Below are 24,989 nucleotides of genomic sequence, written 5' to 3'. Positions count from 1 at the left end.
CTCGTGGAGTGGCATGAAAATGTTGTGGAGTGAAGGTATGTCATGAAGATGTGGAGTGATTGTGTGTCGTGAACACGTGGAGTGAACGTGTGTTGTGAACATGTGGATTGAATGTGTTTTGTTAATACATGTCGTGAAAACACATGCAGTGAATGTGTGTTGTGAACACACAAATGGTATACGAGGTCTGTCCGTAAACTATAGGTCCTTTTTATTTTTTGCAAAAACCATATGGATTTGAATCACGTGTGATTGCATCAGCCAAGGTTGAACCCTTGTGCGCATGCGTGAGTTTCCCCACGCCTGTCGGTGACGTCATTCGCCTGTGGGCACAGCTTGTGGGAGGAGAGCTCCACCCCCCTCGTCTGATTTTTTTGTTGTGAGAAAATGGCCGAACGCGTGGAGCAGCATTACTGCATTAAATTCTGCCAGAAACGTGGCGACAGCCAGGCAGAAACTATTCGAAAAATCCAAACAGCTTTCGGAGATGAAGCCATGAGCAGCACACGGATTAAGGAGTGGTACAACCGGTTTAAAGACGGGCGCGTAACGGTGGAGAGCGAGCTGCGCTCCGGTCGGCCATCAACGAGCCGAAATGACGAGATCGTTTCCAAAGTGCAAGCTGTGGTTATGCGGGATCGTCGCTTGACTGTCCGAGAAATTGCTGAGGAAGTGGACATTGGCAAGACTTCGGCACATTCTATCATAACGGACGATTTGGGCATGAAACGAGTGGCGGCGAAGTTCGTGCCGAGGTTGCTGACGGCGGAGCAAAAGCACCTCCGTGTGGAAGTCTCACAGGACATGCTGGATTCCATTGACACTGATCCCAGCTTTATGGACACTATAATCACCGGAGATGAGTCCTGGGTGTACGGGTACGACCCGGAAACCAAATTTCAGTCGTCACAGTGGAAGCATTCCACGTCGCCAAGACCGAAGAAGGCGCGCCAAGTGCGCAGCAACATCAAGGTAATGCTGTTTTTTTTTTACTCCCGTGGTGTGGTACACCACGAGTACGCACCACAGGGTCAAACAGTAACAAAGGAGTATTACAGGGATGTCCTCCGTCGTCTACGTGATAGTGTGCGGCGCAAGAGACCGGAGTTGTGGGCCGGAGGAAATTGGCGCCTCCACCACGACAACGCGCCAGCTCATTCCTCTCATTTAATTCAGACTTATTTGACCAAAAACCAGACTCCGGTGGTTCAACAGGCGCCTTACTCCCCTGACATGGCCCCTTGTGACTTTTGGCTCTTCCCAAAACTTAAAATACCATTAAAAGGAACCCAATTTGAGACAAGAGAGGACATTATGGCTGCGACGACGGCGGAGCTGCGCGCCATCCCGAAAAAGGCATTTTTGGAATGCTTCCAACAGTGGCGACAACGCTGGGAGAAGTGTGTGGAGTCCCAAGGAGAGTACTTCGAGGGTGATTAGGTTTCCAACCCTCCAGGTAAGCCAGTTTTTTTTTCCCAGCCAATGGTCCGATACTTTTCGGACAGACCTCGTATATTTATATTATTTATAAGCACTTTTCCATCTATATCAGATGCTCAGAGCGCTTTACAATAATGCCTCACATTCACCCCGATGTGATGCTGTTGCCATGCAACGTACTCCCTATACACTGGGAGCAATGGGGGATTAAGGACCTTGCCCAAGGGCCCTTAGCGATTTTCTAGTCAGGCTGGGATTTGAACCGAGGATCCTCTGGTCTCAAGCCCAACACTTAACCACTAAACCATCACCTCCCCACATTAACACGTTGTTGACATGTGGAGTGAACGTGTGTTGTGAACACGTGGAGTGAATGTGTGTTGTGAACATGTGTCGTTAACATGTAGAGTGAACATGTGCTGTGAACACGTGCCGTTAACATGTAGAGTGAACATGTGCTGTGAACACGTGCCGTTAACATGTAGAGTGAACGTGTGGTGTGAACACGTGCCGTTAACATGTAGAGTGAACGTGTGGAGTGAACACGTGCCGTTAACATGTAGAGTGAACGTGTGCTGTGAACACGTGCCGTTAACATGTAGAGTGAACATGTGGAGTGAACACGTGCCGTTAACACGTGCTGTTAACATGTAGAGTGAATATGTGCTGTGAACACGTGCCGTTAACATGTAGAGTGAATGTGTGTTGTGAACACGTGCTGTTAACATGTAGAGTAAACATGTGGTGTGAACACGTGCTGTTAACATGTAGAGTGAACGTGTGCTGTGAACACGTGCCGTTAACATGTAGAGTGAACGTGTGGTGTGAACACGTGCCGTTAACATGTAGCGTGAACGTGTGGTGTGAACACGTGCCGTTAACATGTAGAGTGAATGTGTGGAGTGAACATGTGCCGTTAACATGTAGAGTGAACGTGTGCTGTGAACACATGCCGTTAACATGTAGACTGAACATGTGGAGTGAACGTGTGTCGAGGCGCACAAGCATGTTATGGAGTGAATGCATGTTGTGAACATGTGTAGTGATCATGTGTCATGAACGTGTGGAGTGTACACGTTGTGAAAGTGTGTTGTGTGCATGTGTCATGACCCCGCCTGTGTGAGGAGTATCTGAATATTGCGCGGAATAAAGAGCTTAAGCAAAATGTCTGACAGGTGCCGCATTTAAGTGTGTTCGCAGGTGTCGTGGTGGTTCCTTGTGCACAGTTTTTCATTGAATTTTATTTTCACGTGGTCACACTGAGAGTGCATGGAAAGATAGTTCTTCCAGACTGAGCTGAAGTGCAGAGAGAGTTGTAAGAGAGCGTGTGTTGGAATGACATCGCCACAGAGCGTGTGGCGGAGCGAGTGATGGAGCAGCCAAGCAGTAAATGATGTTGGTTTAAAGGGTGGTACTGTGGCTGATTGCCGCCATCTCACACTTAACACACAGCAACCTCTTAATGATAATTCTCTTTAAATGGCTCTATTGATTTTAATGTAGCCGGACGCACATTCCTTTTATGAAAGTCAATACGCTAAGAGGGCCACCTCCCTAATGTAAATAGCCAGTTGGAGGTCTATTAGAATGGTTATCAATGGAGTGGTAATTACCTCCTCACTCGCTATCTATCTGCGTCTCAGCGTGACACTTCAGCGAGGCGAATATCAGCGGAGGAGACGGAGAATCTCACAGATTAATGTTCAAACTGCCTGAGAGCTTTTTAACAAAATCCACGACAATGACAACACCACCTTTACTCTCTACTACTGCTACTACTACTACTGCTACTGCTGCTGCTGCTGCTGCTGCTGTTCCTGGTAATATTACTGGTGTAATCATCATTAAAATGCTGCTTCTGTTTCTGTAGCTGCTGCTGCTGCAACTACTACAAGAACTCAGGTTTCTGCTGTACCACTAGTACAGCTGCTAGACAGCTACTAATTCTCTGCTGATGCTATTAATTCTTTAATAGTTACTATTACTGCTCTTTCACTACTGCTGTTACAATTATTGCTACTCTGTCCTTGTTGGCATTACTACTGCTGCTGCTGTTACAGCTAGTATACTGCTACTGTGGGTACTATCGCTGCTACTATTAGTACTTCTACCATAAAGAATTGGCAAACTAGAAATAGTTTTATACGAGGTCTATTAGAAAAGTATCCGACCTTATTATTTTTTTCAAAAACCATATGGATTTGAATCACGTGTGATTACATCAGACATGCTTGAACCCTCGTGGGCATGCGAGAGTTTTTTCACGCCTGTCGGTTACGTCATTCGCCTGTGGGCAGTCTTTGAGTGAGGAGTCGTCCACCCGCTCGTCGATTTTTTTCATTGTTTAGGAATGGCTCAGAGACTGTTGCTTTGTTTGATAAAAAATTTTTCAAAACTGTAAGGCACAACTGAGTGGACACCATTCAATAAATTCAGCTGGTTTTTGGTAAAAATTTTAACGGCTGATGAGAGATTTTGGTCTGGTAGTGTCGCTTTAAGGACGGTCCACGGCGCCTGACGGCGATCTGCGCTTCGAGGCGGCAGCGTCTCGCGGTTTCAAGTTGAAAACTTCCACATTTCAGGCTCTGTTGACGCAGTAAGTCGTCAGAGAACAGAGAACTTTCAGAAGAAGTCGGCATGAGGAGTTTATTCGGACATTCCATTGTTAACGGTCATTTTGTAATGAAAGAACGTGCGGGCAGAGTCGCATGTCGGGCTGGACCCGACCGCGGGGGGTCGCGGCAGGAAAAACACCTCCGTTGGAAACCTTAACGGGCAAGTTGGAACATGCCCAAGCTGTTAAACAATTTCTCAGTTACTCACTTGTTGAAAGCCATTAAAAGCCGCCTGAATTCTACAAATGGTTTTCAACACGGAGGTGTTTTTCCTGTCGCGGCGCACACAGATTTGCCGAGTCGTCACGGAAACGACTCGGCGAATTTGCGCGTACATCTTTCATTAAAAAAATGTCCTTAAACAGTGGAATGTCCGCATAAATTCCTCATGCCGGCCTCTTCTGAATCTTCTCTGTTCTCTCACGATGTCCTGGGTGAATTAAGCCTTAAATTAGGATGTTTTCAGCTCGAAACAGGCCGACGACAGCGCCTGGAAGCGCTGCAGGACGTCCCGCTCCATGGGAAGTCCTTACACCGACAGAAACACCTCATAATCTCTCATCAGCCGTTAAACTTTTCACAGAAAACCAGCTTAATTTCTCGAATAGTGTCCACTCGGATATTCCTCACAGGTCCAGAAAAATTTTTGATAAAGTAACGCGCTCCGTCTCGAGCAGCGTGTGAAACAAAGGAATTCAGCCGAGAGGGCGGGACCACATCTCACTCAAGGCCTGCCCACAGGGAAATGACGTCACCGACACGCGTGAAAAAACTCACGCATGCGCACGAGGGTTCAAGCATGATTGGTGTAATCGCATGTCATTCAAATCCATATAGTTAAAAAAAAAAATAAAAGGGTCGGTTTATTATCTAAGAGACCTCGTATTTTAATCCATAGTGTATTGTACAGAATCTTAGAACAGTCTTTTTCGATGTTTTAGGGTACGTAGGTCTCGATTTCTGCCATCAGTAGAAAGCCTGGGCCATGGTGGGTTGGAGGAGGTAGCACCCATGTCAGCAACTGCAAGCAGCAAAAAGGCAAGTTAGAGCTGACACCTTTTTTATTTTTCCAAATAATTTGAATGTTTCCTGTTGGCTGTGAGTTGATGAGTGAAAAGGGGACAAGCTGTTATTGAGTGGGTGAATCTGAATGAAAGCTTTTGATATCTAAGTTCCTGGCAGAACACACGCCACACTACATTTGCATGCTACATTGTGAAATCTGAGCAGAGATCAGTGGGATGCTGGAGCTTGTTAATACTGACTTTTGTCTGCTACCACTTCTATCAATATTACTGTAACTAATACATTTACTGCTTGTACACGTCTGTCATGCTTCCAGCTACACACTGATGCATCTTAATGGATTCCTTTTTGGTTTCTCATGTTTTTGCTCCTTTGTTAGGCTGATATCGGACATTTTTACTCTGGGTCACTGCGGCGGATCTGGTGTGGATTTTACGCTGGATGCACTTCCTGACACAACTCCTGATGTACATGGAGGAGGATGTAATTCATTTAATTTCTTGGGTCTCTCTCTCTCTCTCTCCTTGTCAATTCCTTTAACTCCCCCTTTTATTCGTCCTCCGCCTCCTCTTCCTCACTCCCAGCTCCACGACTAGGTGATGCTGCTTAATTGGCGGCGACACTGTTACATGTCGTGTCCTGCTCTGCAGTCTCGTCTGCATAATTAAAACAAGAGCGACTCTTCATCTCCGCTGCTGTTAGAGGAAGATGAGAGAGAGGGCGAGAGACACTGACAGGCAGCGAGAGAGGGAGAGGGGTGAAAGTAAACGCTGTTATAGGTCCTCTTAAAACCTATTTTTACAGTCTACCTTTCATGTGACGACTTTTATCCTATTATTTCTGCAAATATATTATTTTTACCCTCTGTCTATGCTTTTATCTGTGCTGCCTTCTTTTACTTTTTAATTTATTTGGACTTTGATGTTTGAATTTATTTGACTGTTGAAGCACTTTGTCAACTGCTTTTGAACTGTGCCATAAATGAAGTTTATTATTAATATTACTTTGAGAACAGCCAGAAGAAATGATGGCAGGCTGATGTATGGATAAACAGGGAGCAGAGGAGCCAGGAGAGGGGTTGTCGTAGCAACTGCAGAGCCGGTGCCGTCTGCCGTACTGTGCGGGGATGCTCCTCCTCAAACAAACATCGCCGTCAGGGGTGAAGCCAAGAAACACCAGAAACCCCAAACCAGATTAAAGGAGGAGCAAAGGTCCGAGTTAATCTGCTTCATTTTAGTGAACGCTCAGTTAGTGGGTGGAGTTAGTTTGAGGAACAGCGACATGATTCAACTCAACGTCACACAAACAAATACATTCAGAGACAAACAGTGAGATGTCACTCAGCTGACAGTGGGGGCGCTGTTTCATCAAAACACAAAGGATATGGAAACGTTATTATTGTTGGTGTTGTTGTTATTGTAACTAGCAACAATAGCAGTTTGTTAGCATGCATAATGAAAAAGAAATATTACATTAGTCAGAGAATAGTTTGAAAATGACTATAATTAGTGGCCACGACTGCTGTCATTTTTGTGGGAAAACAGAAGTAAGTTGAAGAAATGAAAAAAAAATCTCATGTACGAGTAAAGCCAGTGATGTCATTTAAAAATGTATTTAATTATTTGAACACATTAGGGGCGTGCGCCTGCTTTGGAGGCCCAATGTTTTGTTTTGTTTTTAGCATTTCATGACAAATATCTAATAATAATATAATTTGTTTCTGTTGTTAATTCAATGAACAGATCATCTAAGATGTGTGCATGCCTGTTTTTTTTTTTCATTGAGTGAAGTTATCATGTGATGTAGGGGAGGTGATGGTCTAGTACAGGGGTGGCCAAGTTCGGTCCTCGAGAGCCACATTCCTGACACTCTTAGCTGTGTCCCTGCTCCAACACATCTGAATCCAATGAAAGACTCGTTATCAGACTTTTAATGAGACTTTCATTGGATTCAGGTGTGTTGGAGCAGGGAGACAACTAAGAGTGTCAAGAATGTGGCTCTCGAGGACCGAACTTGGCCACCCCTGGTCTAGTAGTTAAAGTGCTGGGCTTGAGACCAGAGGATCCTCGGTTCAAATCCCAGCCTGACCGGAAAATCACTAATCACCCTTGGGCAAGATCCTTAATCCCCTAGTTGCTCCTGGTGTGTAGTAAGTACCTTGTATGGCAGCAGCCTGACATTGGGGTGAATGTGAGGCGTTATTGTAAAGCACTTTGAGCGTCTGATGCAGATGGAAAATCGCTATATAAATGCAGTCCATTTATCATTTATGGAATTTTCAATGCTAACTGTGTTAGCATTCATAGCAGCTATCTTTAGGTTTATGGTCTGTGACATTAGGAAGAGTTAATCCACAATTCCTGAGGAAATGAGCGCTTCATAATTTTTAATGACCACACCAAAGCAAAAGCCTTATGAGAACCACCTAACCGAGTGGCTGTTTGCTGACACACACAAACACACACACACACACACACACACACACACACACACACACACACTGGAATCTGTTGTGATCTGATTGTGTTATTTGTTGTTAAAGGTGTTTTTTTTTATTGATTGGTGGTTCTGTGACTAAATGTTGCTTTGTGTCATCGTTTGTGCATCAGCTCCCTGACCATACTCAGTATAACCCCCCCGCCTAATCTGTCATTTGCTCACTTACTCGTCCAGCTGTCTCCTAAAGGGGACACGCTGCTCTTACATCATTTGGTCAAGAATGTGTTTTAATATAGATGCGATGTCTCTTTGTGACGCTGCATCACGTGACCCTGTATTTAATTGCGCGCTCTGCAGGCCTCGGTGTGAAGTGCACCATCAACGACTGTCGTATGATGATATTCTGTTGTAAAACTCTTGTAAAGCTTTGATGATGTCATTGATGTGCCACAGCGGGTTTTGAGTGTCGACAGCGCCGGTCTGTCAGTCATGTCAGGCTTTCTGAAAGTCAGTAAAGTGTGTGGACTGTGGGCTCTACAGGAGATGACTGTGATGATGATACTCTTATCTGTTTTGTACCTGATGTTTTCTGAAGCTGGTTTTCCTTTGACAAGGTTCTCCATCTGTAGCTGACCTTAGCCAGTCCGACAGAATCACTCTGAACACTTTATGATGAAATCTGTACTCTTCTGCAGTTCTTACAAGGACTCAGATCACTTTTTGTTGGTAACTTTATGATTCTTTCCCTCTTGTGGTACAGAATGGATTCACAAACTGCATACTGATCTGAAAAATAAGCCCGCAGTAAAATGCCATCATTGTCTGAAGGACACGTTTATCGATGTGTGTTGTAAACAATATTATTCACGTACAAAATAACCCTCTGATGTGTCATGATCTTTATGCTTATCAGTGGATCTCACAAAAGGGACAACAAACATATTCAGATTAGCTCTAATCTGCCCCCTAGTGGATATCTGTTATTCAAACTGAAACAGTCTCAAATAATTTCCTCTGCTTTAATAACAGCAAAAAGGTAAATGAGCCGTTCGGTAAGACATCTCAGTTTTGTGCAGGCAATAACTCAAAATCAGTAAATGCTATCATCTATCCCTAACCTGCTGAACACTGGGCATACTGCATGCTCGTCACTAAGCTCCACCCACCAGTGCCAACCGCTACTGTACGTGTCAGTTATCAAGATAAGACGGTAACTGCAGGTAGGAACGACTTGGGAATGCAAAATACAACAAAACAGGAAAATGAAACCATAATTGCTGTTTTCTCTTATTGTATCTCTTAATGTATGTTTTATGATCTTCTTAAATTTGCTTGTGCCGCACTGTGAGATTTGTCTCTTAATGTGCTTTATAAATTAAATGAATTGTTCTTACTCTCAGTAGGTAAGTCCTTTCAGCCGCTCCCTTGTTTCACTCGGGGTCACCACAGCAGATCCGACATGGATATTCTCTGTGCAGGTTCAGTAAATGCTCTGTGTAGCTTCTTTAAACGCTCTGTGTAGGTTCTTTAAACGTTCTTTGTAAGTTCTTTAAATGCTCTGTGTAGGTTCTTTAAACACTCTGTGTAGGTTCAGTAAATGCTCTGTGTAGGTTCTTTAAACACTGTGTAGGTTTGTTAAACACTGTGTAGGTTCTTTAAATGTTCTGTGTAGGTTCATTAAACACTCTGTGTAACTTCAGTAAATGCTCTGTGTAGGTTCTTTAAATGCTCTGTGTAGGTTCAGTAAATGCTCTGTGTAGGTTCAGTAAACACTCTGTGTAAGTTCAGTAAACGCTCTGTGTAAGTTCAGTAAATGCTCTGTGTAGGTTCATTAAACACTCTGTGTAAGTTCAGTAAATGCTCGGTGTAGGTTCAGTAAATGCTCTGTGTAGGTTCTTTAAATGCTCTGTGTACGTTCAGTAAATGCTCTGTGTAGGCTCTTTAAACACTCTGTGTGGGTTCTTTAAAAACTCTGTGTAAGTTCAGTAAATGCTCTGTGTAGGTTCAGTAAATGCTCTGTGTAGGTTTTTTAAACACTCTGTGTAGGTTCAGTAAACACTCTGTGTAGATTCAGTAAATGCTCTGTGTAAGTTCAATAAACACTGTGTAAGTTCAGTAAATGCTCTGTGTAGGTTCAGTAAATGTTCTTTGTAGGTTCAGTAAATGCTCTGTGTAGGTTCATTAAACACTCTGTGTAAGTTCAGTAAATGCTCTTTGTAGGTTCAGTAAATGCTCTGTATAAGTTCAGTAAATGCTCTGTGTAGGTTCATTAAAGACGCTGTGTAAGTTCATTAAATGCTCTGTGTAGATTCTTTAAATGCTCTGTGTAAGTTCAGTAAATGCTCTGTGTACGTTCAGTAAATGCTCTGTGTAGGTTCTTTAAACACTCTGTGTAGGTTCTTTAAATACTCTGTGCAGGTTCTTTAAATGCTCTATGTCGATTCATTAAACACTCTGTAAGTTCAGTAAATGCTCTGTAGGTTCAGTAAATGATCTGTGTAGGTTCTTTAAATGCTCTGTGTTGGTTCTTTAAATGCTCTGTGTAGGTTCAGTAAATGCTCTGTGTAAGTTCTTTAAACACTCTGTGTGGGTTCTTTAAAAACTGTGTAGGTTTGTTAAACACTGTGTAGGTTCTTTAAATGTTCTGTGTAGGTTCATTAAACACTCTGTGGGTTCTTTAAATGCTTTGTGTTGGTTCTTTAAATGCTCTGTGTAGGTTCAGTAAATGATCTATGTAGGTTCACTAAACACTGTAAGTTCAGTAAACGCTCTGTGTAGGTTCTTTAAATACTCCGTAGGTTCGTAAAATGCTCTGTGTAGGTTCAGTAAATGCTCTGTGAAGGTTCAGTAAAGGCTCTGTGTAGGTTCATTAAACACTCTGTGTAAGTTCAGTAAACATAGGTTCCGTAAATGATCTGTGTAGGTTAATTAAACAATGTGTAAGTTCAGTAAACGCTGTGTAGGTTCTGTAAATGCTCTGTGTAGGTTCAGTAAACGCTCTGTGTAGGTTCAGTAAATGTTCTGTGTCGGTTCATTAAACACTGTGTAACTTCAGTAAACACTCTGTGTAGGTTCAGTAAATGCTCTGCGTAGGTTCAGTAAATGCCCTGTGTAGGTTTTTTAAACGCTCTGTGTAGGTTCACTAAATTCTCTGTGTAGGTTATTTAAATGCTCTGTGTAGGTTCAGTTAATGCTCTGTGTAGGTTCATTAAACTCTCTGTGTAGGTTCATTAAACACTCTGTGTAAGTTCAGTAAATGCTCTGTGTAGGTTCAGTAAATGCTCTGTGTAGGTTCATTAAACACTCTGTGTAAGTTCAGTAAACGCTCTGTGTCAGTTTATTAAATGTTCTGTGTAGGTTCAGTAAGCACTGCGTAAGTTCAGTAAACGCTCTGTGTACGTTCAGTAAATGCTCTGTGTAGGTTCATTAAACACTCTGTGTAAGTTCAGTAAACGCTCTGTGTAGGTTCAGTAAATGCTCTGTGTACATTCTTTAAACACTGTGTAGGTTGAATGAATGAATGAATGAATGAATGAATGAATGAATGAATGAATGAATGAATGAAACTGTTTATTTCGAACATTTGATACAACAACAATTACAAGATAGATCAGTAAAGACAACAACAAAAAAGTTCCTACTGTGTACCCAACATGTCCGAAAAGGGGTAGGGTGAAGCATCAGCTTATTTATCCCTACCCCTTCTTCCCCACAACCAGTAATACCCTTTGCCACATATACACATAAATTCCTACACACCTAAACCGATATCAATATATATATATACATATATATACACACACATACATATACACATCAACATACACATATATACAGTTCAGTAAATGCTCTGTGTAGGTTCAGTAAATGCTATGTGTATGTTCATTAAATGCTCTGTGTAGATTCATTAAACACTATGTAAGTTCAGTAAACACTCTGTGTAGGTTCACTAAATGCTCTGTGTAGGTTCTTTAAACGCACTGTGTAGGTTCAGTAAACGCTCTGTGTAGGTTTTTTAAATGCTCTGTGTAGGCTCATTAAATGATCTGTGTAGGTTCTTTAAATGCTCTGTGTAGGTTCAGTAAACGTTCTGTGTAGGTTCAGTAAATGCTCTGTGTAAGTTCTTTAAACACTCTGTGTAGGTTCAGTAAATGCTCTGTGTAGGTTCTTTAAATGCTCTGTGTAGGTTCAGTAAATGCTCTGTGTAGGTTCTTTAAATACTGTGTGTAGGTTCTTTAAACGCTCTGTGTATTTTCAGTAAATGCTCTGTGTAGGTTCCTTAAGCACTGTGTGTAGGTTCAGCAAATGCTCTGTGTAGATTCAGTAAACGCTCTGTGTAGGTTCTGTAAATGCTCTGTGTAGGTTCTTTAAATGCTCTGTGTTGGTTCTGTAAATGCTATATAGGTTCAGTAAATGATCTGTGTAGGTTCTGTACACTCTTTGTGCAGGCTCTGCGCATGCTGTAGATTGCTGCAAAATATCATAAAACTAAAAATATTAACATTAAATTGGATAACCACTGAAACGTACCAAGCACCACTCTGTCCATGAACGTGTCATTATGGTAAACTTTCATTTGTTTATGCCGGAAATATCATAATCATCCGTACGTGACTTTCTATTTCATTGAAACAATTTCAGAAACATCTATCCCATTCCTCATTTTGATTGTTTTACCTTTATACCCCATCTCTCGTGTTGTTTGTTCTTTGTGTTCGTTTTATTTATTTCTTCTCAGTAGTTTTTATAATTCATTTTAAATTAACCCGTGTGTGTTTGAAATGAGCGTAGTATTCAGATGTTATTTTCTTTGTATATGATGCGTTTTTGTCCTTTTGCTCTCATTTAGCTCTACACACAGCGAATTGTCTGGTTTTATTATCGTGTGTATTGGCCCTCATTTACCATTTTCTAATTCTATTCAGATGGAGCCTTTTCTTATTTTTCTGCTGCAGTGACACGGTCTCCCTGCGGAGATCAGTAGTTTCATCTAATCTGAACCTGATGAAACTGTGTCAGACTCAGCGAGGAGCCTCTCGTTTCTTTATTTAGTGCACATTTTAAATTGAGTTTGATGCTGCTGCTTTGATATCAAGCTGATATACCTGAACTTTCCTCTCTGCTTCTCTCTAATTTGAAGGAAAATATTTGTTCCTTCTGCATTTTAACTTATTTTCACTCAGCCATCAGACGGCATGTTGACGCTCTGTCACATTCTTTTTTCTTTTCTTTTCTTTTTTTTTGTCTGATCCCTTTTTAACAGTCGGATTAAATAAGTGGGGGAGGAGTCACAGTTTTGCGGCAGGTAATACCCTACAGACAGGCGATAAATGTTATAGTGTATTTATTTCTGTAAGAAACAGCCTTTTCTGTGTGTTTCGTTAAATGCGAAGGAGTTGCCCCTCTTGTTGGGTGTGTTTGACACCAGAAGCAAAATTCCTTATTTGGACTTTGTGGGAGGTGCATGCTCAGATTTGGGTCTGGTGAGTGGCTTTGTCTGATTTTTTTGGGAGTCTTAGTCTGGTTTTGGAGTGTGTATAAACCTCAGTTTACACCTGTGACAAATTGTCCGGTTGTCCCTGACTGTGATCTAGTGCGTGCTCTGATGATATGAGGTGCTGTACTTGTACCATGTGGTGTATGCAAGAACAGCTGTAGCATAACACTGCATGCCGCGACTCTAACAGTAACCCAAACTTGGCACTTCAGGAGTACCTTGCAGTGATGTTACATCATGTATGACAGCACTACACGTACCACCTAAATGTAAGCGGTTATGTCCCCTTCACACACAGTGCGAATTTCGTACGCCCTTTGGACAAAAACGGTGAAACAAAATGAAACAGTTCGAAATTAGCGCATGAAACATTGCACAAGAAACATCGTTCCGACAGGCAGGCGTGCACGAAACCTGTGCGAGAGTTCGTGCACACGCCAGTGTCCAGCTAGCAGGAACAGTGCAACTTGCACCACATGGCACCGCTTATGTGGTAGAAATAAAAAACAGCTGGTACATGTGGAACCATATCGCGCCACTTATGTGGAATATATAAAAAATGAAAATCAGCTGGTACCTGTGGGACCACATCACGCCGTTTATGTGGAATAATTAAAAAAAAGAAAAAAAAAACACACCACCCAGAACACGAACTTGCACCTTCCAAAAGCTCTGATTAACAGTCAGAGACTTTACCACTGAGCTACAGAGCTGTTCTTTGAAAGCTGCGGGAAGCTGCCTGATATCAGGAAGGACATGGAAGTATTACAAAAAAAAAAAATTAAAATCTCACACCATATAAAAGCACAGCATTTATCAAGCGAGCAATACAAATATGATCCATCTATTCCTCTGGTGATGACCCATGGTCACAGACATTCAGTCATGAAATGACATGAATGAGAAGCAGTGTGCTCTGATGATCACATCTACTGGTCAGGTGCATCCAGTTGGCAGCGCGCGTTCTGCCCGATATGTGTGTCTTGTGGACGGCGCGCCGCAGCACAGACACCGCGTCATGTGGAACAGAGCTCATGTGGGTGGTGTGACGGTCAGATTGTCCACTGCGTGTTCTGATCTGATGGTCCGTTTCAACCTGGGGGTAGCCTGTCAATGGGCTGCAGCATGCACGTGCTCGCTTGCTGCAGCTTGTCGCCACCATGGTGATATGTTTTTATTTATGTCCACATAAATACAGCAATCAGACACACATGCCTCACAGTGGACAGTTGTTAGCCCATTTCTGTCCAAACACTGTAGATGTTGTGTAGCTGGAATGTCCAGAATGACAGATCACCACAGCTGCTTCTATTGGAAGCCACGCCTCCCATCAGTGGAGTGCACACACACCCACGTGTCAGTGTGTGTGTTTGCATCACACTTGTGGGCTACCGCGTGCTGGGTAATCGGGAGAGTCGGGAGTTTTCCCGGTGGGCTGGTCCAACCTGGGGCCGTTGTGAGGGGGTGTTAATATATGCATACATATATGACCACCACTAACTGTTAGGCTACACAGCAAGACACTTGGGCTGCTGTATCTTAATGAGAAGACACTGTTATAAATGTTTTACAATCATGAAAATTCACAAGAAAATAACTCAAGACTGCTTCTTTTGCAACGCTGTTATCTTTTCCAAAGCCTAAGGCTGGGCATACACTGTACGATATTTTCAATTGTTGTACTTGGCTCCAGCTCAAACTGTGTGACAAAACCGCAGGGTTTAAAAGTTCAGAGCGCACGATTCATGTTTTCACACTGTACGGCCCGATGCTCTGATGCGATCTGACTGCTCACATTGTACGTTCAAAAACCACACATCGGGTCACGTTTCTTTTAAAAAAAATAATTAATTTCATGCCTATCAGCACGCACGGTGAGTGAAATCAGGTGGGGGAGACTGAACGTATATGTGCGTGCGCGCACACACAGCAGACAGCAACATGATTCATGAGAGGATGGTAAAAACAGAAAACAAACATTGATAACAGGTGTTGCTACTTACACTGTTGTATAAATAAACTATATTTCATACGGAGTCTTACAGCTGTGCAAGGTGTAGCAAAGTATTCCCTCATCTGTCGTAAATCCTGTTGTTGTCTGCTGTGTGTGTGTGTATGTGTGTGTGAGCGCTCGCGCGCATATGCGTTCAGTCTCCCCCCACCTGATTCCACTCACTGTGCGTGCTGATAGGCATGAACTTTAATATGATATTAGGTTATTGCGAGGGAACGCAATAAAAAAAAAAAGACAAGACTTTACATGAGATCACTGTTTGCTCTCTCCGGTGTTTGCACATGCACAGTGCGCGACGTAATCAGCGCGTAGACGCTTGTAGCGCTGCTTCAACAGCGTGGAACCCTCAAGAGTCGCGACGGCTGACCAAAATATCAAACAGGTTTGAGTTTCATCTGACCATACGATTCCCCATCAGGAGGTGGTCGTGAGATGTCAAACGCAGCTTGTTACTCCATGTACACTGCACGATGCAGGACGCACGATTAAGCTGAAACTCGGCGCGATCCAAGAAATTCTCGCACGAGTGAAAAATTGGCTGAAAAAGGGACAAAAATCGCACAGTGTAAGCCCAGCCCATTCTTGTTTTAACTAACTTTTTCTTTCTATTATAAGCCACCCAATTTTCACAGTCAGTCAGCACATAAATGCTGGATTTAAATGCCACAGCAGAACTCTTATTATCTCTGTGCGCTGGCAGTTTGTGGGCCGGTTGCATATGAAACTCCCGGGCTGAAAAATGTTCCCAGCACGTCCCTGCTTGTGGGGAACTAGGGTTGGGTATCGAGAACCGGTTCTTTTCAAGTATCGTTAAGAAATGATTCGATCCACCAATATCAATAGCCTTTTTGGTTAACGATTCCCTTATCGGTCCTTCGGAGCAGCCATTGTTTTTGAGGGTGTTTGTTGTCTAGTGTAACTAACAACTGTCCACTGTGATGCGTGTGTGTGTGCTTGCTGCCCTTAGATGAACATAAATTAAAAAAACATATATCCCCATGGCGACGGGCTGCAGCGAGCGAGCACATGCACGCTGCAGCCCAATGACAGGCTACCCCCAGGTTGAAACGGACCGCCAAATCTGACTGTCACGTGACCCACGTGAGCTCTGTTCCACATGATGTGGTGTCTGTGCTGCGGCACACCGTCCACAAGACACGTGTCTATTCCTGATATGAGGCAGGTTCCCGCAGCTTTCAAAGGACAGCTCCGTAGCCGCTTATTCCACATAAGCGGCGTGATATGGTTTCACAGGTACCAGCTGTTTTTTTTATTTTTTATTTATTCCACATAAGCAGCATGATGTGGGGCACCTCCCACAATGTTCCTGCTCGAAAGACACTGTCGCGTGCATGAACTCTTGCACTGGTATCGTGCATGATGTTTCATGGTGCGCTAATTTGAACTGTTTCGTCGTGTTCGACCAAACTTTGCACTATGTGTGAAGGGGCCCTAAGCTTTGGCCACTTCTCTTTTCACCTTACGCCGCATCTCCTTGTACTCTCTTGTACTGTCTACTTTCTTCATCTCTGACTATTCCAATTCTTTTTCACCAACCTCTTTCTCCTTATGCTTTCAGAGACATCTTCATTCCACCACCAAGTCTTCTTGTCTTCCTTCCGCTGTCCAGACATCACACTCTGTACCTTCCTGTCTGTCTCCCTCACCACATCAGCAGTACTTTTCCAGTTGTCTAAAATTGCTTCTTCTCCATCCAGTGCCTCTCTCACCTGCTCATTGAATTTCACACAACAGTCTTCCCCCTTCAGCTTCCACCATCTGATTCTTTGTTGAGCTCTCACTCTCTTCTTCTTCTTCACCTCTAAAGTCATCTTACAAACCATCATCCTATGCTGTCTAGCTACATTCTCTCCTGCCACCACCTCACAGCCTCTAATTTTTTTAACTTCCATCTCCGACACAGAATGTAGTCCACCTTCCTCCACTCCTATATATCCTGTGCTCCTCCCTTTTCTTAAAGTAGGTGTTCACCACAGCCATTTCCATCCTTTTTCCAAAATGAACTACCATCTGTCCTTCAACATTCCTGTCCTTGATACCTTACTTCCTCATCACCTCTGTTCCCTTCACCAACATGCCCATTGAAGTCCGCTCCTATCACCACTCTTTCATGCTTGGGTTCACTCTCCACCACCTCATCTAACTCTCTCCAGAAATCTTCTTTCTCCTTCATCTCACAACCTACCTGTGGGCATATGCACTGATGATATTCATCATCCAACCCAGTCTCACGTTTTTTTTTCATGCTCCCGTGACAATGTATTTTTTTAAAAACTATTACTAACCCTACTCCTACCCCCAACCCTAACCTTAACCATAAGCTAACCCTATTCTTTCCTTCAACCCTAACCATAACCACCCCGACCCCCCCCCCCCTTCACTTTTAATGTTGTGCAGCTGTCACGGAATGTATGAATTTGTGCTCCCGTTATGAAAATGTGGCGCTTTTTGTGACAATATCATGAACCAATAGATTAATGTATATTTCGTGCTGCTGAATCACAACTTGCTGTGAGATATGGTAGTCATCATCACCCCTTCAATTTCCAACTTCACACTCATCACCCTGTCAGACACTCGCTTAACTTCCAACACACTCTTAACATACTCTTCCTTTAAAATGACCCCAACACCATTTCTCTTCCTGTCCTCACCAGGATACAACAACTTGAACCCCCTGCCTATGCTCCTGCTCTTACTTCTCTTTCACTTGGTCTCTTGCACACACAGTATACCTTTCTCCTCTCCATCATATCAGCCAACTCTCTCCCTTTACCAGTCAAACTGCCAACATTCAAAGTTGTGACTCTCACTTCCACCCTTCTAGTTTTCCTCTTCTCCAGCTATCTCTGGATCTGTTTTCCTGCTTTTCTTCTTTACCCAGCTTTAACCCAATATCTGCTCCTATCGAGCACTAAGACTGATGGCGGTCATTGTTAACCCGGGTCTCAACCGATCCATTGTGGAAATTCGGTTTGTACTCTGCATCTTTATTTTGGCTTTTTTTTATGTCCGATGCCCTGGCACAACCCTACTTATTTTTCCAGGCTCGGGACCGGCACTCAGAATGTACTGGTTACACACCCCGTGTGGCTGAGTTTAGGCAAATGGCCAAATGGCCACACAATGGCCTCAACACCCCCCCCCCACCCACCCAAAAAAAAAATAAATTTAAAATGACAATTTCATGTGGTTAACAGCTTTTTTGAAGAAAAGCGCTCATCAGAAGTATTTATACCAACTGTGGTGCTTGTATTCTCAACTGAATGATTCTTATGCTGATTTTTGGACTAATGTACAGCTTCATTTTCAATTTCAATTAATTTTCATTTATCACAACAGAGTTGCCTCAAGGTGCTTCACACAAGTAAGGTCTAACCTTACTAACCCCCAGAGCAACAGTGGTAAGGAAAATCTCCCTCTATTTCAATTTTTAATTTATTTTCATTTATATAGCGCCAAATCACAACAGAGTTGCCTCAAAGCACTTTACACAGGTAAGGTCTAACCTTACCAACCCCCAGAGCAACAGTGGTAAAGAAAAACTCCCTCTGAGGAAGAAACCTCAGGCAGACCAGACTCAAAGCGGTGACCCTCTGCTTGGGCCATGGTACAAACATAAATTACAGAACAATTCACAGAACAATTCACGGACGAATATACAAGAAATGCTATTGGCGCACAGGACAGGAGGATCACCAACACGAATACAACTCCCATCTCTGGATGGAACTGCACCTTAAACAGAGAGAAAAAACAGAATCAGGCATCAGAAAGACAAAAAATACTGTATAATTTACCAGCTTAAACAACAAGAAAAATCAGAGAATCAGATGCTCAAACGAGTGATATTTGTAACCCCCAACAGCTAATAAGCTAAACCTAAATTTATAAATAAGTGTTGTGAAAGTGACGTGACACGGACCCACAACAGGGGGCGGTAATGAACGGACAATGGATAAGCCAAAAGTAACAATTTAATGTTGTGAATCGCACAACGACGTACAGACAATAACAATATGGTGGACTGTCAATCATACACCAGGTGACGTGTGGGCAGGCTCGACGATAGAAGACGCCTGGCGAGAGAAGAGCTGGATCCCCACACAGCTTCCACCACCAACGGAGCTGAAGAACACCGGAGCCGCCAAGCCCTGCGCCCCAGGTGGCCGCTGTCTTCAGCAGTCAGACCCGGTACTGCTGGCAGAAAACAGAGACAGTCCTGATGAGTGTGAGTTCGCACACTCAGTACTCCCCCAGTCAGTGTTCAGTAAAGGAGGGAGAACCTCCACCTCCAATCACACACTCGTGCAGCTCCTGTTTAACCACTTATCTTGGTTTGGGGTGTGAGACGAAGCCGTCGCTGATCACACCAAACGCCAATCCCACAGATAAGGCAGAACACCACAGGATAACGGCTGCAAAAGAAGTTCAGGTTATCACTCAATGATTTGAGTCAGCAGAGAAAGTTACCTGAATGGTAGCTGATTTCTCGGCGGGGAGGTGGAGTTGCAGTCCGGCCTTTATGGTGGTGGTGATGAGTAGGTGATGAGTGACAGCTGGTACGGATGATGAGTGACAGCTGTCACTCCTGGTTGCTCCGACGCCCTCTCGTGCTTGAAGCCCGCACTTCAAGCAGGGCGCCATCTTGTGGTGGTGGGCCAGCAGTACCTCCTCTTCAGCGGCCCACACAACAATAAGAGCAACATCCCGCCTTGCTTCGCTTCACGAGGGACGTGACTAAATGTATAAGCTGGTGGGCAGGCCTCATTTAAGGGGAGGACAGCTGTAGGTTTAAGCCAGGTTTCACATAGCCCAATCATATCTAAGTAATGATCAATAATTAGAATCATTGATCAACAATGATTATGAGGACAGTGATCTTATGTTAATGAGACCCAGTCTAAGGACCTCAGTGGGGTTGACAGTTGAACTGTTTGGGTTTAGGGGTGGTTCCAGAGTAGCATATATAAGATGCCTAGAAGTAGGTTTTAGGTTTAAGACATTCCACGCGCGTTGTAGGTGGTAGACACGAAATCTTTGCTATTGCTGGAACAACCACTGGGCCATCCTCAATTTCACATCATCCAATATAGTAATGGGTATTAAGTTTGGAAAAGCGAGGTTTCTTCCCTCTGAGGAAGAAACCTCAAGCAGACCAGACTCAAAAGGGGTGACCCTCTGCTTGGGCATGCTACAGACATAAATTACAGAACAATTGAATATACAGGAAATGCTGTTGGTGCAAAAGACAGGAGGGTCTCCAGCACAAATACAACTCCCATCTCTGGATGGAGCTGCACCTTAAACAGAGAGAAAAAACAGAATCAGGCATCAGAAAGACAAGAAATACAGTATAATTTGCCAGCATTAAACAACAAGAAAAAAGGAAATACTAAGGTGATCGCCGGCCACTAGTCCCAAGCTTCACTAAAAGACCCAAATTTATGGAAAGTTGAGGCCTCCGTTTCCTAATGAAATTAATTAAAAGAGTAAAAAGCATAAAACTATACCAGTATGCTAGCCATACAAAAGGGGAAATAAATGCGTTCAGTCTGGATTTGAAAGTCTTCACAGAATCTGACTGTTTTATTGACGCAGGGGAGATCATTCCACAGAACAGGGGCACGATAAGAGAATGGCTCTGTGACCCGCAGATGTCTTATTCACCCTAGAGACACAAAGTAGTCCTGCACCCTGAGAACGCAAAGCCCGGACCAGTGTAACAGTTTCTCTTCCTCCCGGGAGGTAAGTTGCCCAGGATATCTTACCACCCATCCTGGATATCTTACCCCCACCCCAATATCTTGCCAAAACATGCACACGTACATATACAGAGGCCACTTGGCTTTTAAGGCAAAATCAAAGTTTTGCAAGATATGTTTGTCAGTATATATGTTTTTTTTGTTGTTGTTTGTTTGTATTCATTGCATTTTTCATCTTTAACTCGCTGTGCAGCACACAGTTTGCATCACAGACTCTTTAAAGTTCACATATAAGCAGCCCTAGTAAGGTACCATTCTGTACACAAAAGGATCAAACTCAAGGTCAAAGGTCAAGGTCACAGGAAGGTCAATTTTAAATATAGCAGCCCTAGTAAAGTACCTTCAGTACACAAAAGGATCAAGGTCAAAGGTCACAGGAAGGTCAAACACTAAATTCAATGAAACAACTTCCCTGGTCACATTTTTGAATTTGCACTAAATTCAACTGCACAACTTTCCTGGTCACAATTTTTGAAATATAGCAGCCCTTGTAAGGTACCTTTCAGTACACAAAAGGATCAAGCTCAAGGTCACAGGAAGGTCAAACACTAAATTCAATGAAACAACTTCCCTGGTCACAATTTTTGAAATTTGCAAAATTTGAAATTTTGCCTCAAAATTAGGCCTTGCCCATAAGCCGTTACCTGGGATGCAAGCTTTTACAAAAGAGGTGAACCAGTTGGAGACCCCTAATGCTGGACTGCGGTAAACCAGAAAATAGGACATTGCAGTCCAATCAAGAAGAGATAAATGCATGGATCAGGGTTTCAGCATCAGCCATAGACAGGATGGGACGAATCTTCGTTATATTTCGCAGGTGAAAGAAAGCAGTAATATTTCTAATGTGGAGGTCAAAGAACAATGTAGGATCAAAAATTACCCCAAGGTTCCTCACTTCGTCAGTGTGATTTATGACACATGAGCCTAGGCTAAGCGTTAACTGTCAAATTGATGCCGATGTCTCACTGGACCAAGAAGGCTTCCTGGATGCATTTCCATTCACTGTTTTGCAGTTGTGAATCTTGTACCGGCTGGTGGTCCGTGACTCAAACGAGAGGTCAGCTTTAGCAGAGTGCCAGTTCAGGCACAATGTAAACACACCTTGTGAAGTATGGACAACAAGACAGCACTGGGGCACGAAGGTGTAGCACCATCACAGGCGCTACACCTCCTCTTGATGACACTCTCAACTTGGGAGAACGTGTCATCATCAAAATCTCCCGTGAACTCGCTAGATCAACGAAATCCACAACATCGCTAGCCATTGTTTACAATGCGTTGTGAAACGCTGGAACTCTGCTGATGCTGTGATGCATTCTGGGAAGGACAGGGGGCCGCCAGGGGTATTATGGAAATGTTAAAAGTACCAAATTGAAGTGATTGCAGAGGGTTGGTATCATTGTCCTGCTGCACATTGAGCTGGTGTTGAAGTTTTGCCTTAGAGTTTGCAGGCAGTTTTCACCTCATCTTGGGCCCCCCTGTGTGCATTTTGCTCAGCTTTTCCACTGATTGCTAGTTTTTGTGCAGATGCCCCGTCCTCTTTGCTGGGTGTGCTTGATCTGGCTTGTTATTGATTTTGGAGTTTCTTGGACCTGGGATTGTTCCCTTTGTGTGTATGTGGGGGGGGTCTGCGGGGTTTTGTTTGGCTTATTTTATGACCTGGTGGTGTCCTGCTTCACTGGAGGTCACAGGTCTTTGGACTTCATGTCACACTTTTGCAGCAGCAGGTACCAGACGCAGCGCTTGGACTCGTGGCTGGAGTTTCCTGTGCATGCTGTAATGTTTGTTCTAAAAATCATTACCTCATAAACATTCTACATGTACTTCTACACAAACACACCATTATTTTATTTGATGCTGTTAATTATAGACGTCACTTTGTAATTCACTCACATTTTATACATTAAAGTAAATATCAGGAATCACATCACGCTGAGTTTTTTGTGAGGAAAGGAAATTTGATATTTTGTTCTCCCTGCCAGACGTCATTTTAAATATACATAATGTGTTGTGTATTCATGCATATATGCAGCGTGCATTGTGTTGTGTGTGTTCACGCACACAGCAGGATAATACAGCAGCCATAAAAAAAAACTGCATTAACTCAGTGTTAACGAGTTCTACAGCCGAAGCACCAAGAAATAAAATCCATAATGAAGTGAAATGTGATATAAAAAATACATTAAAAGCAGCATAAATTAACACACAGAGGCAAGTGTGTGTGTGTGTGTGTGTGTGTGTGTGTGTGTGTGTGTGTGCATGTACGTGCACCCTCACTGTATGAAGTCCCAGAATTCCTAGCAGCAGCCGCACTCGATGATGCTGATATTAAAGAGGAAATGTTGCAGGGGGACTTCATCGCTGTCTTCCATATTTTGTGTAATATAATGTAACTAGCATCATTATTTTTTCATCACAGCCCTCCCACAACTGTCTTCCACATTGAGGAACATCGCTTTCCTCACCGCTCGCTGTTCCATCGTCACACTGCCAGTCGATTAAAGAGCACGAGCTCTGATATGAGAGGAAAGGGGGGAAAATGGAGGCTGCGGCAGATCGCTTGGGGCTTCTCGGGCGCCGCACCACTCCAGGCCGTCGTCTTCTATCTGCTGGTAATGAAGAGAGGCAGAATCAGTGGAAAAGAAGGCAGCATGCTGGATTGAAGAGCTGCTGTTTGGGTGATCAGAGAGGACAACTGAGACACAGATATTTCAGTGTTTTTTTACGTGCCGCGCCACACGGACACAGCGCAGTGCACTGGTCTGTCCGCCAATATGAGCAGCCATGACAAACACAGCGGCTTCGCCGTCTGTGATGTCCAATGAGGCCCCATACCGCCACTCGCACTGAACAAAGCGACCACAGAATACGGTTAAAAATAACAAAGATATCATTCTTTCAAATAAAAAAATTTCTGGACACACGAGATTTCGAACAAAAACAATCAGACTTCTTTTATATGTGTTTTGTTTTTTACACTGACAGTCTTTCCAGTCATGGCAACAGAAACGCTTAAGCTGCACGTGGGCACATTTCTGTCTCATGCCTCCAACTTACACTGTTGTGATCCAGATCTTCTGGTGGACCTTCAGAGCAAAAGACTGTTCATTTTTGGGTGTGAATTTGTTCCTCCTCCCTCAGTGATGTAAAGTCTGTTTGGTACCAAACTTCTTCCATTTTCTATAACAAATGGAACAGTTCCTTGTGGTACTATGAACTGTTTTGAAATGGTTTCCACTAAGGAAGAAGGTGACATGGAGATCCAAAATTTTTTCTCAGGAAGTCTTGGCTTAATTCATTGGATGTGAGAATTTAGATTTTTTTTTTTTTCCTGCTGTGGTTCTACAGGTTCACCATTCATTTTATTTTTTTCTGATGTTTTTGGAAATAATTCCAATAATTTCTGGAATCTTTCTTGCTGTTTAAAGAGGTATTCATTCAACCGCTGACCCACTTAACACCCCTGTCACACCTTGACGATTTATCCAGCGTATGCCAACCACGTGTACATCTAATAAGTTCCGGTTAAGTTTTGTTTAAATTAAGAGCACGTTAATGCACGCTAATATACAATGAATATGTCAAAAAATTTTGGGCATGCACATTATTTTGAATGCATGCCAGCATATCCTCCTGACTACCAGGACATATATATTTACATATGTCCTGGAAGTCAAGAGGATATGACTGATACGTCCAACATACATGGACCATAAGTTGTAGGTAAGTTATACCATTGTTGATACACATTTCTTGTAATTTACTCATAAGTTGAAATCTGTCCAGTGATGCTGTCCATTGATTGGCTGAACAACTGAATGCTGCAGTCCTCATGCAAACTGTTTAGACTGTTTCAAATAGTAAAACCATTCACACACGGAGTAAATGTAAAATTTTAATCTGACCTTTTTGATTCAGTTGGATATATCATCACAGCCTGATAAAAACATATCCACTTAAAGCCTCCTGATTTTGGAAAACAACATCTGAAAATACTTTAGTTCCGTGTAGTGGGTGAAGAAACGTAGCGTTTTTAAAGAAGTGGTTTGTGCGTTTCTCAGCCTGAACCAGAGAATGCCGGCTCTTTGTTTCACAACAAGAAAATTAACTTATTTTAAAAGTTGAAAGAGTTGCAGTGCCTCATTATTCATGTCAGCGTTTATCACAGGCAT

The 24,989-nt window shown here is 43.1% G+C and overlaps 1 long non-coding RNA gene across 1 annotated transcript; it reads right to left on the bottom strand.

Annotated features, from left to right (window-relative positions):
- Positions 1-8,864: 8,864 nt before the first annotated feature.
- LOC117521023 lies at positions 8,865-24,373 on the bottom strand. The gene is made up of 3 exons (XR_004563856.1): positions 24,279-24,373; positions 20,897-20,900; positions 8,865-8,875 (listed from the first exon to the last, which is right to left on the bottom strand). It is a non-coding gene; the product is annotated as an uncharacterized LOC117521023 (long non-coding RNA).
- Between the last annotated feature and the right edge of the window lie 616 nt (positions 24,374-24,989).

Source organism: Thalassophryne amazonica, chromosome 11, assembly GCF_902500255.1.
Source record: "Thalassophryne amazonica chromosome 11, fThaAma1.1, whole genome shotgun sequence".
NCBI lineage: Eukaryota > Metazoa > Chordata > Actinopteri > Batrachoidiformes > Batrachoididae > Thalassophryne > Thalassophryne amazonica.
Note: the sequence above shows the minus strand (reverse complement) of the source record. Positions and strands in the feature narration are given on the sequence as shown.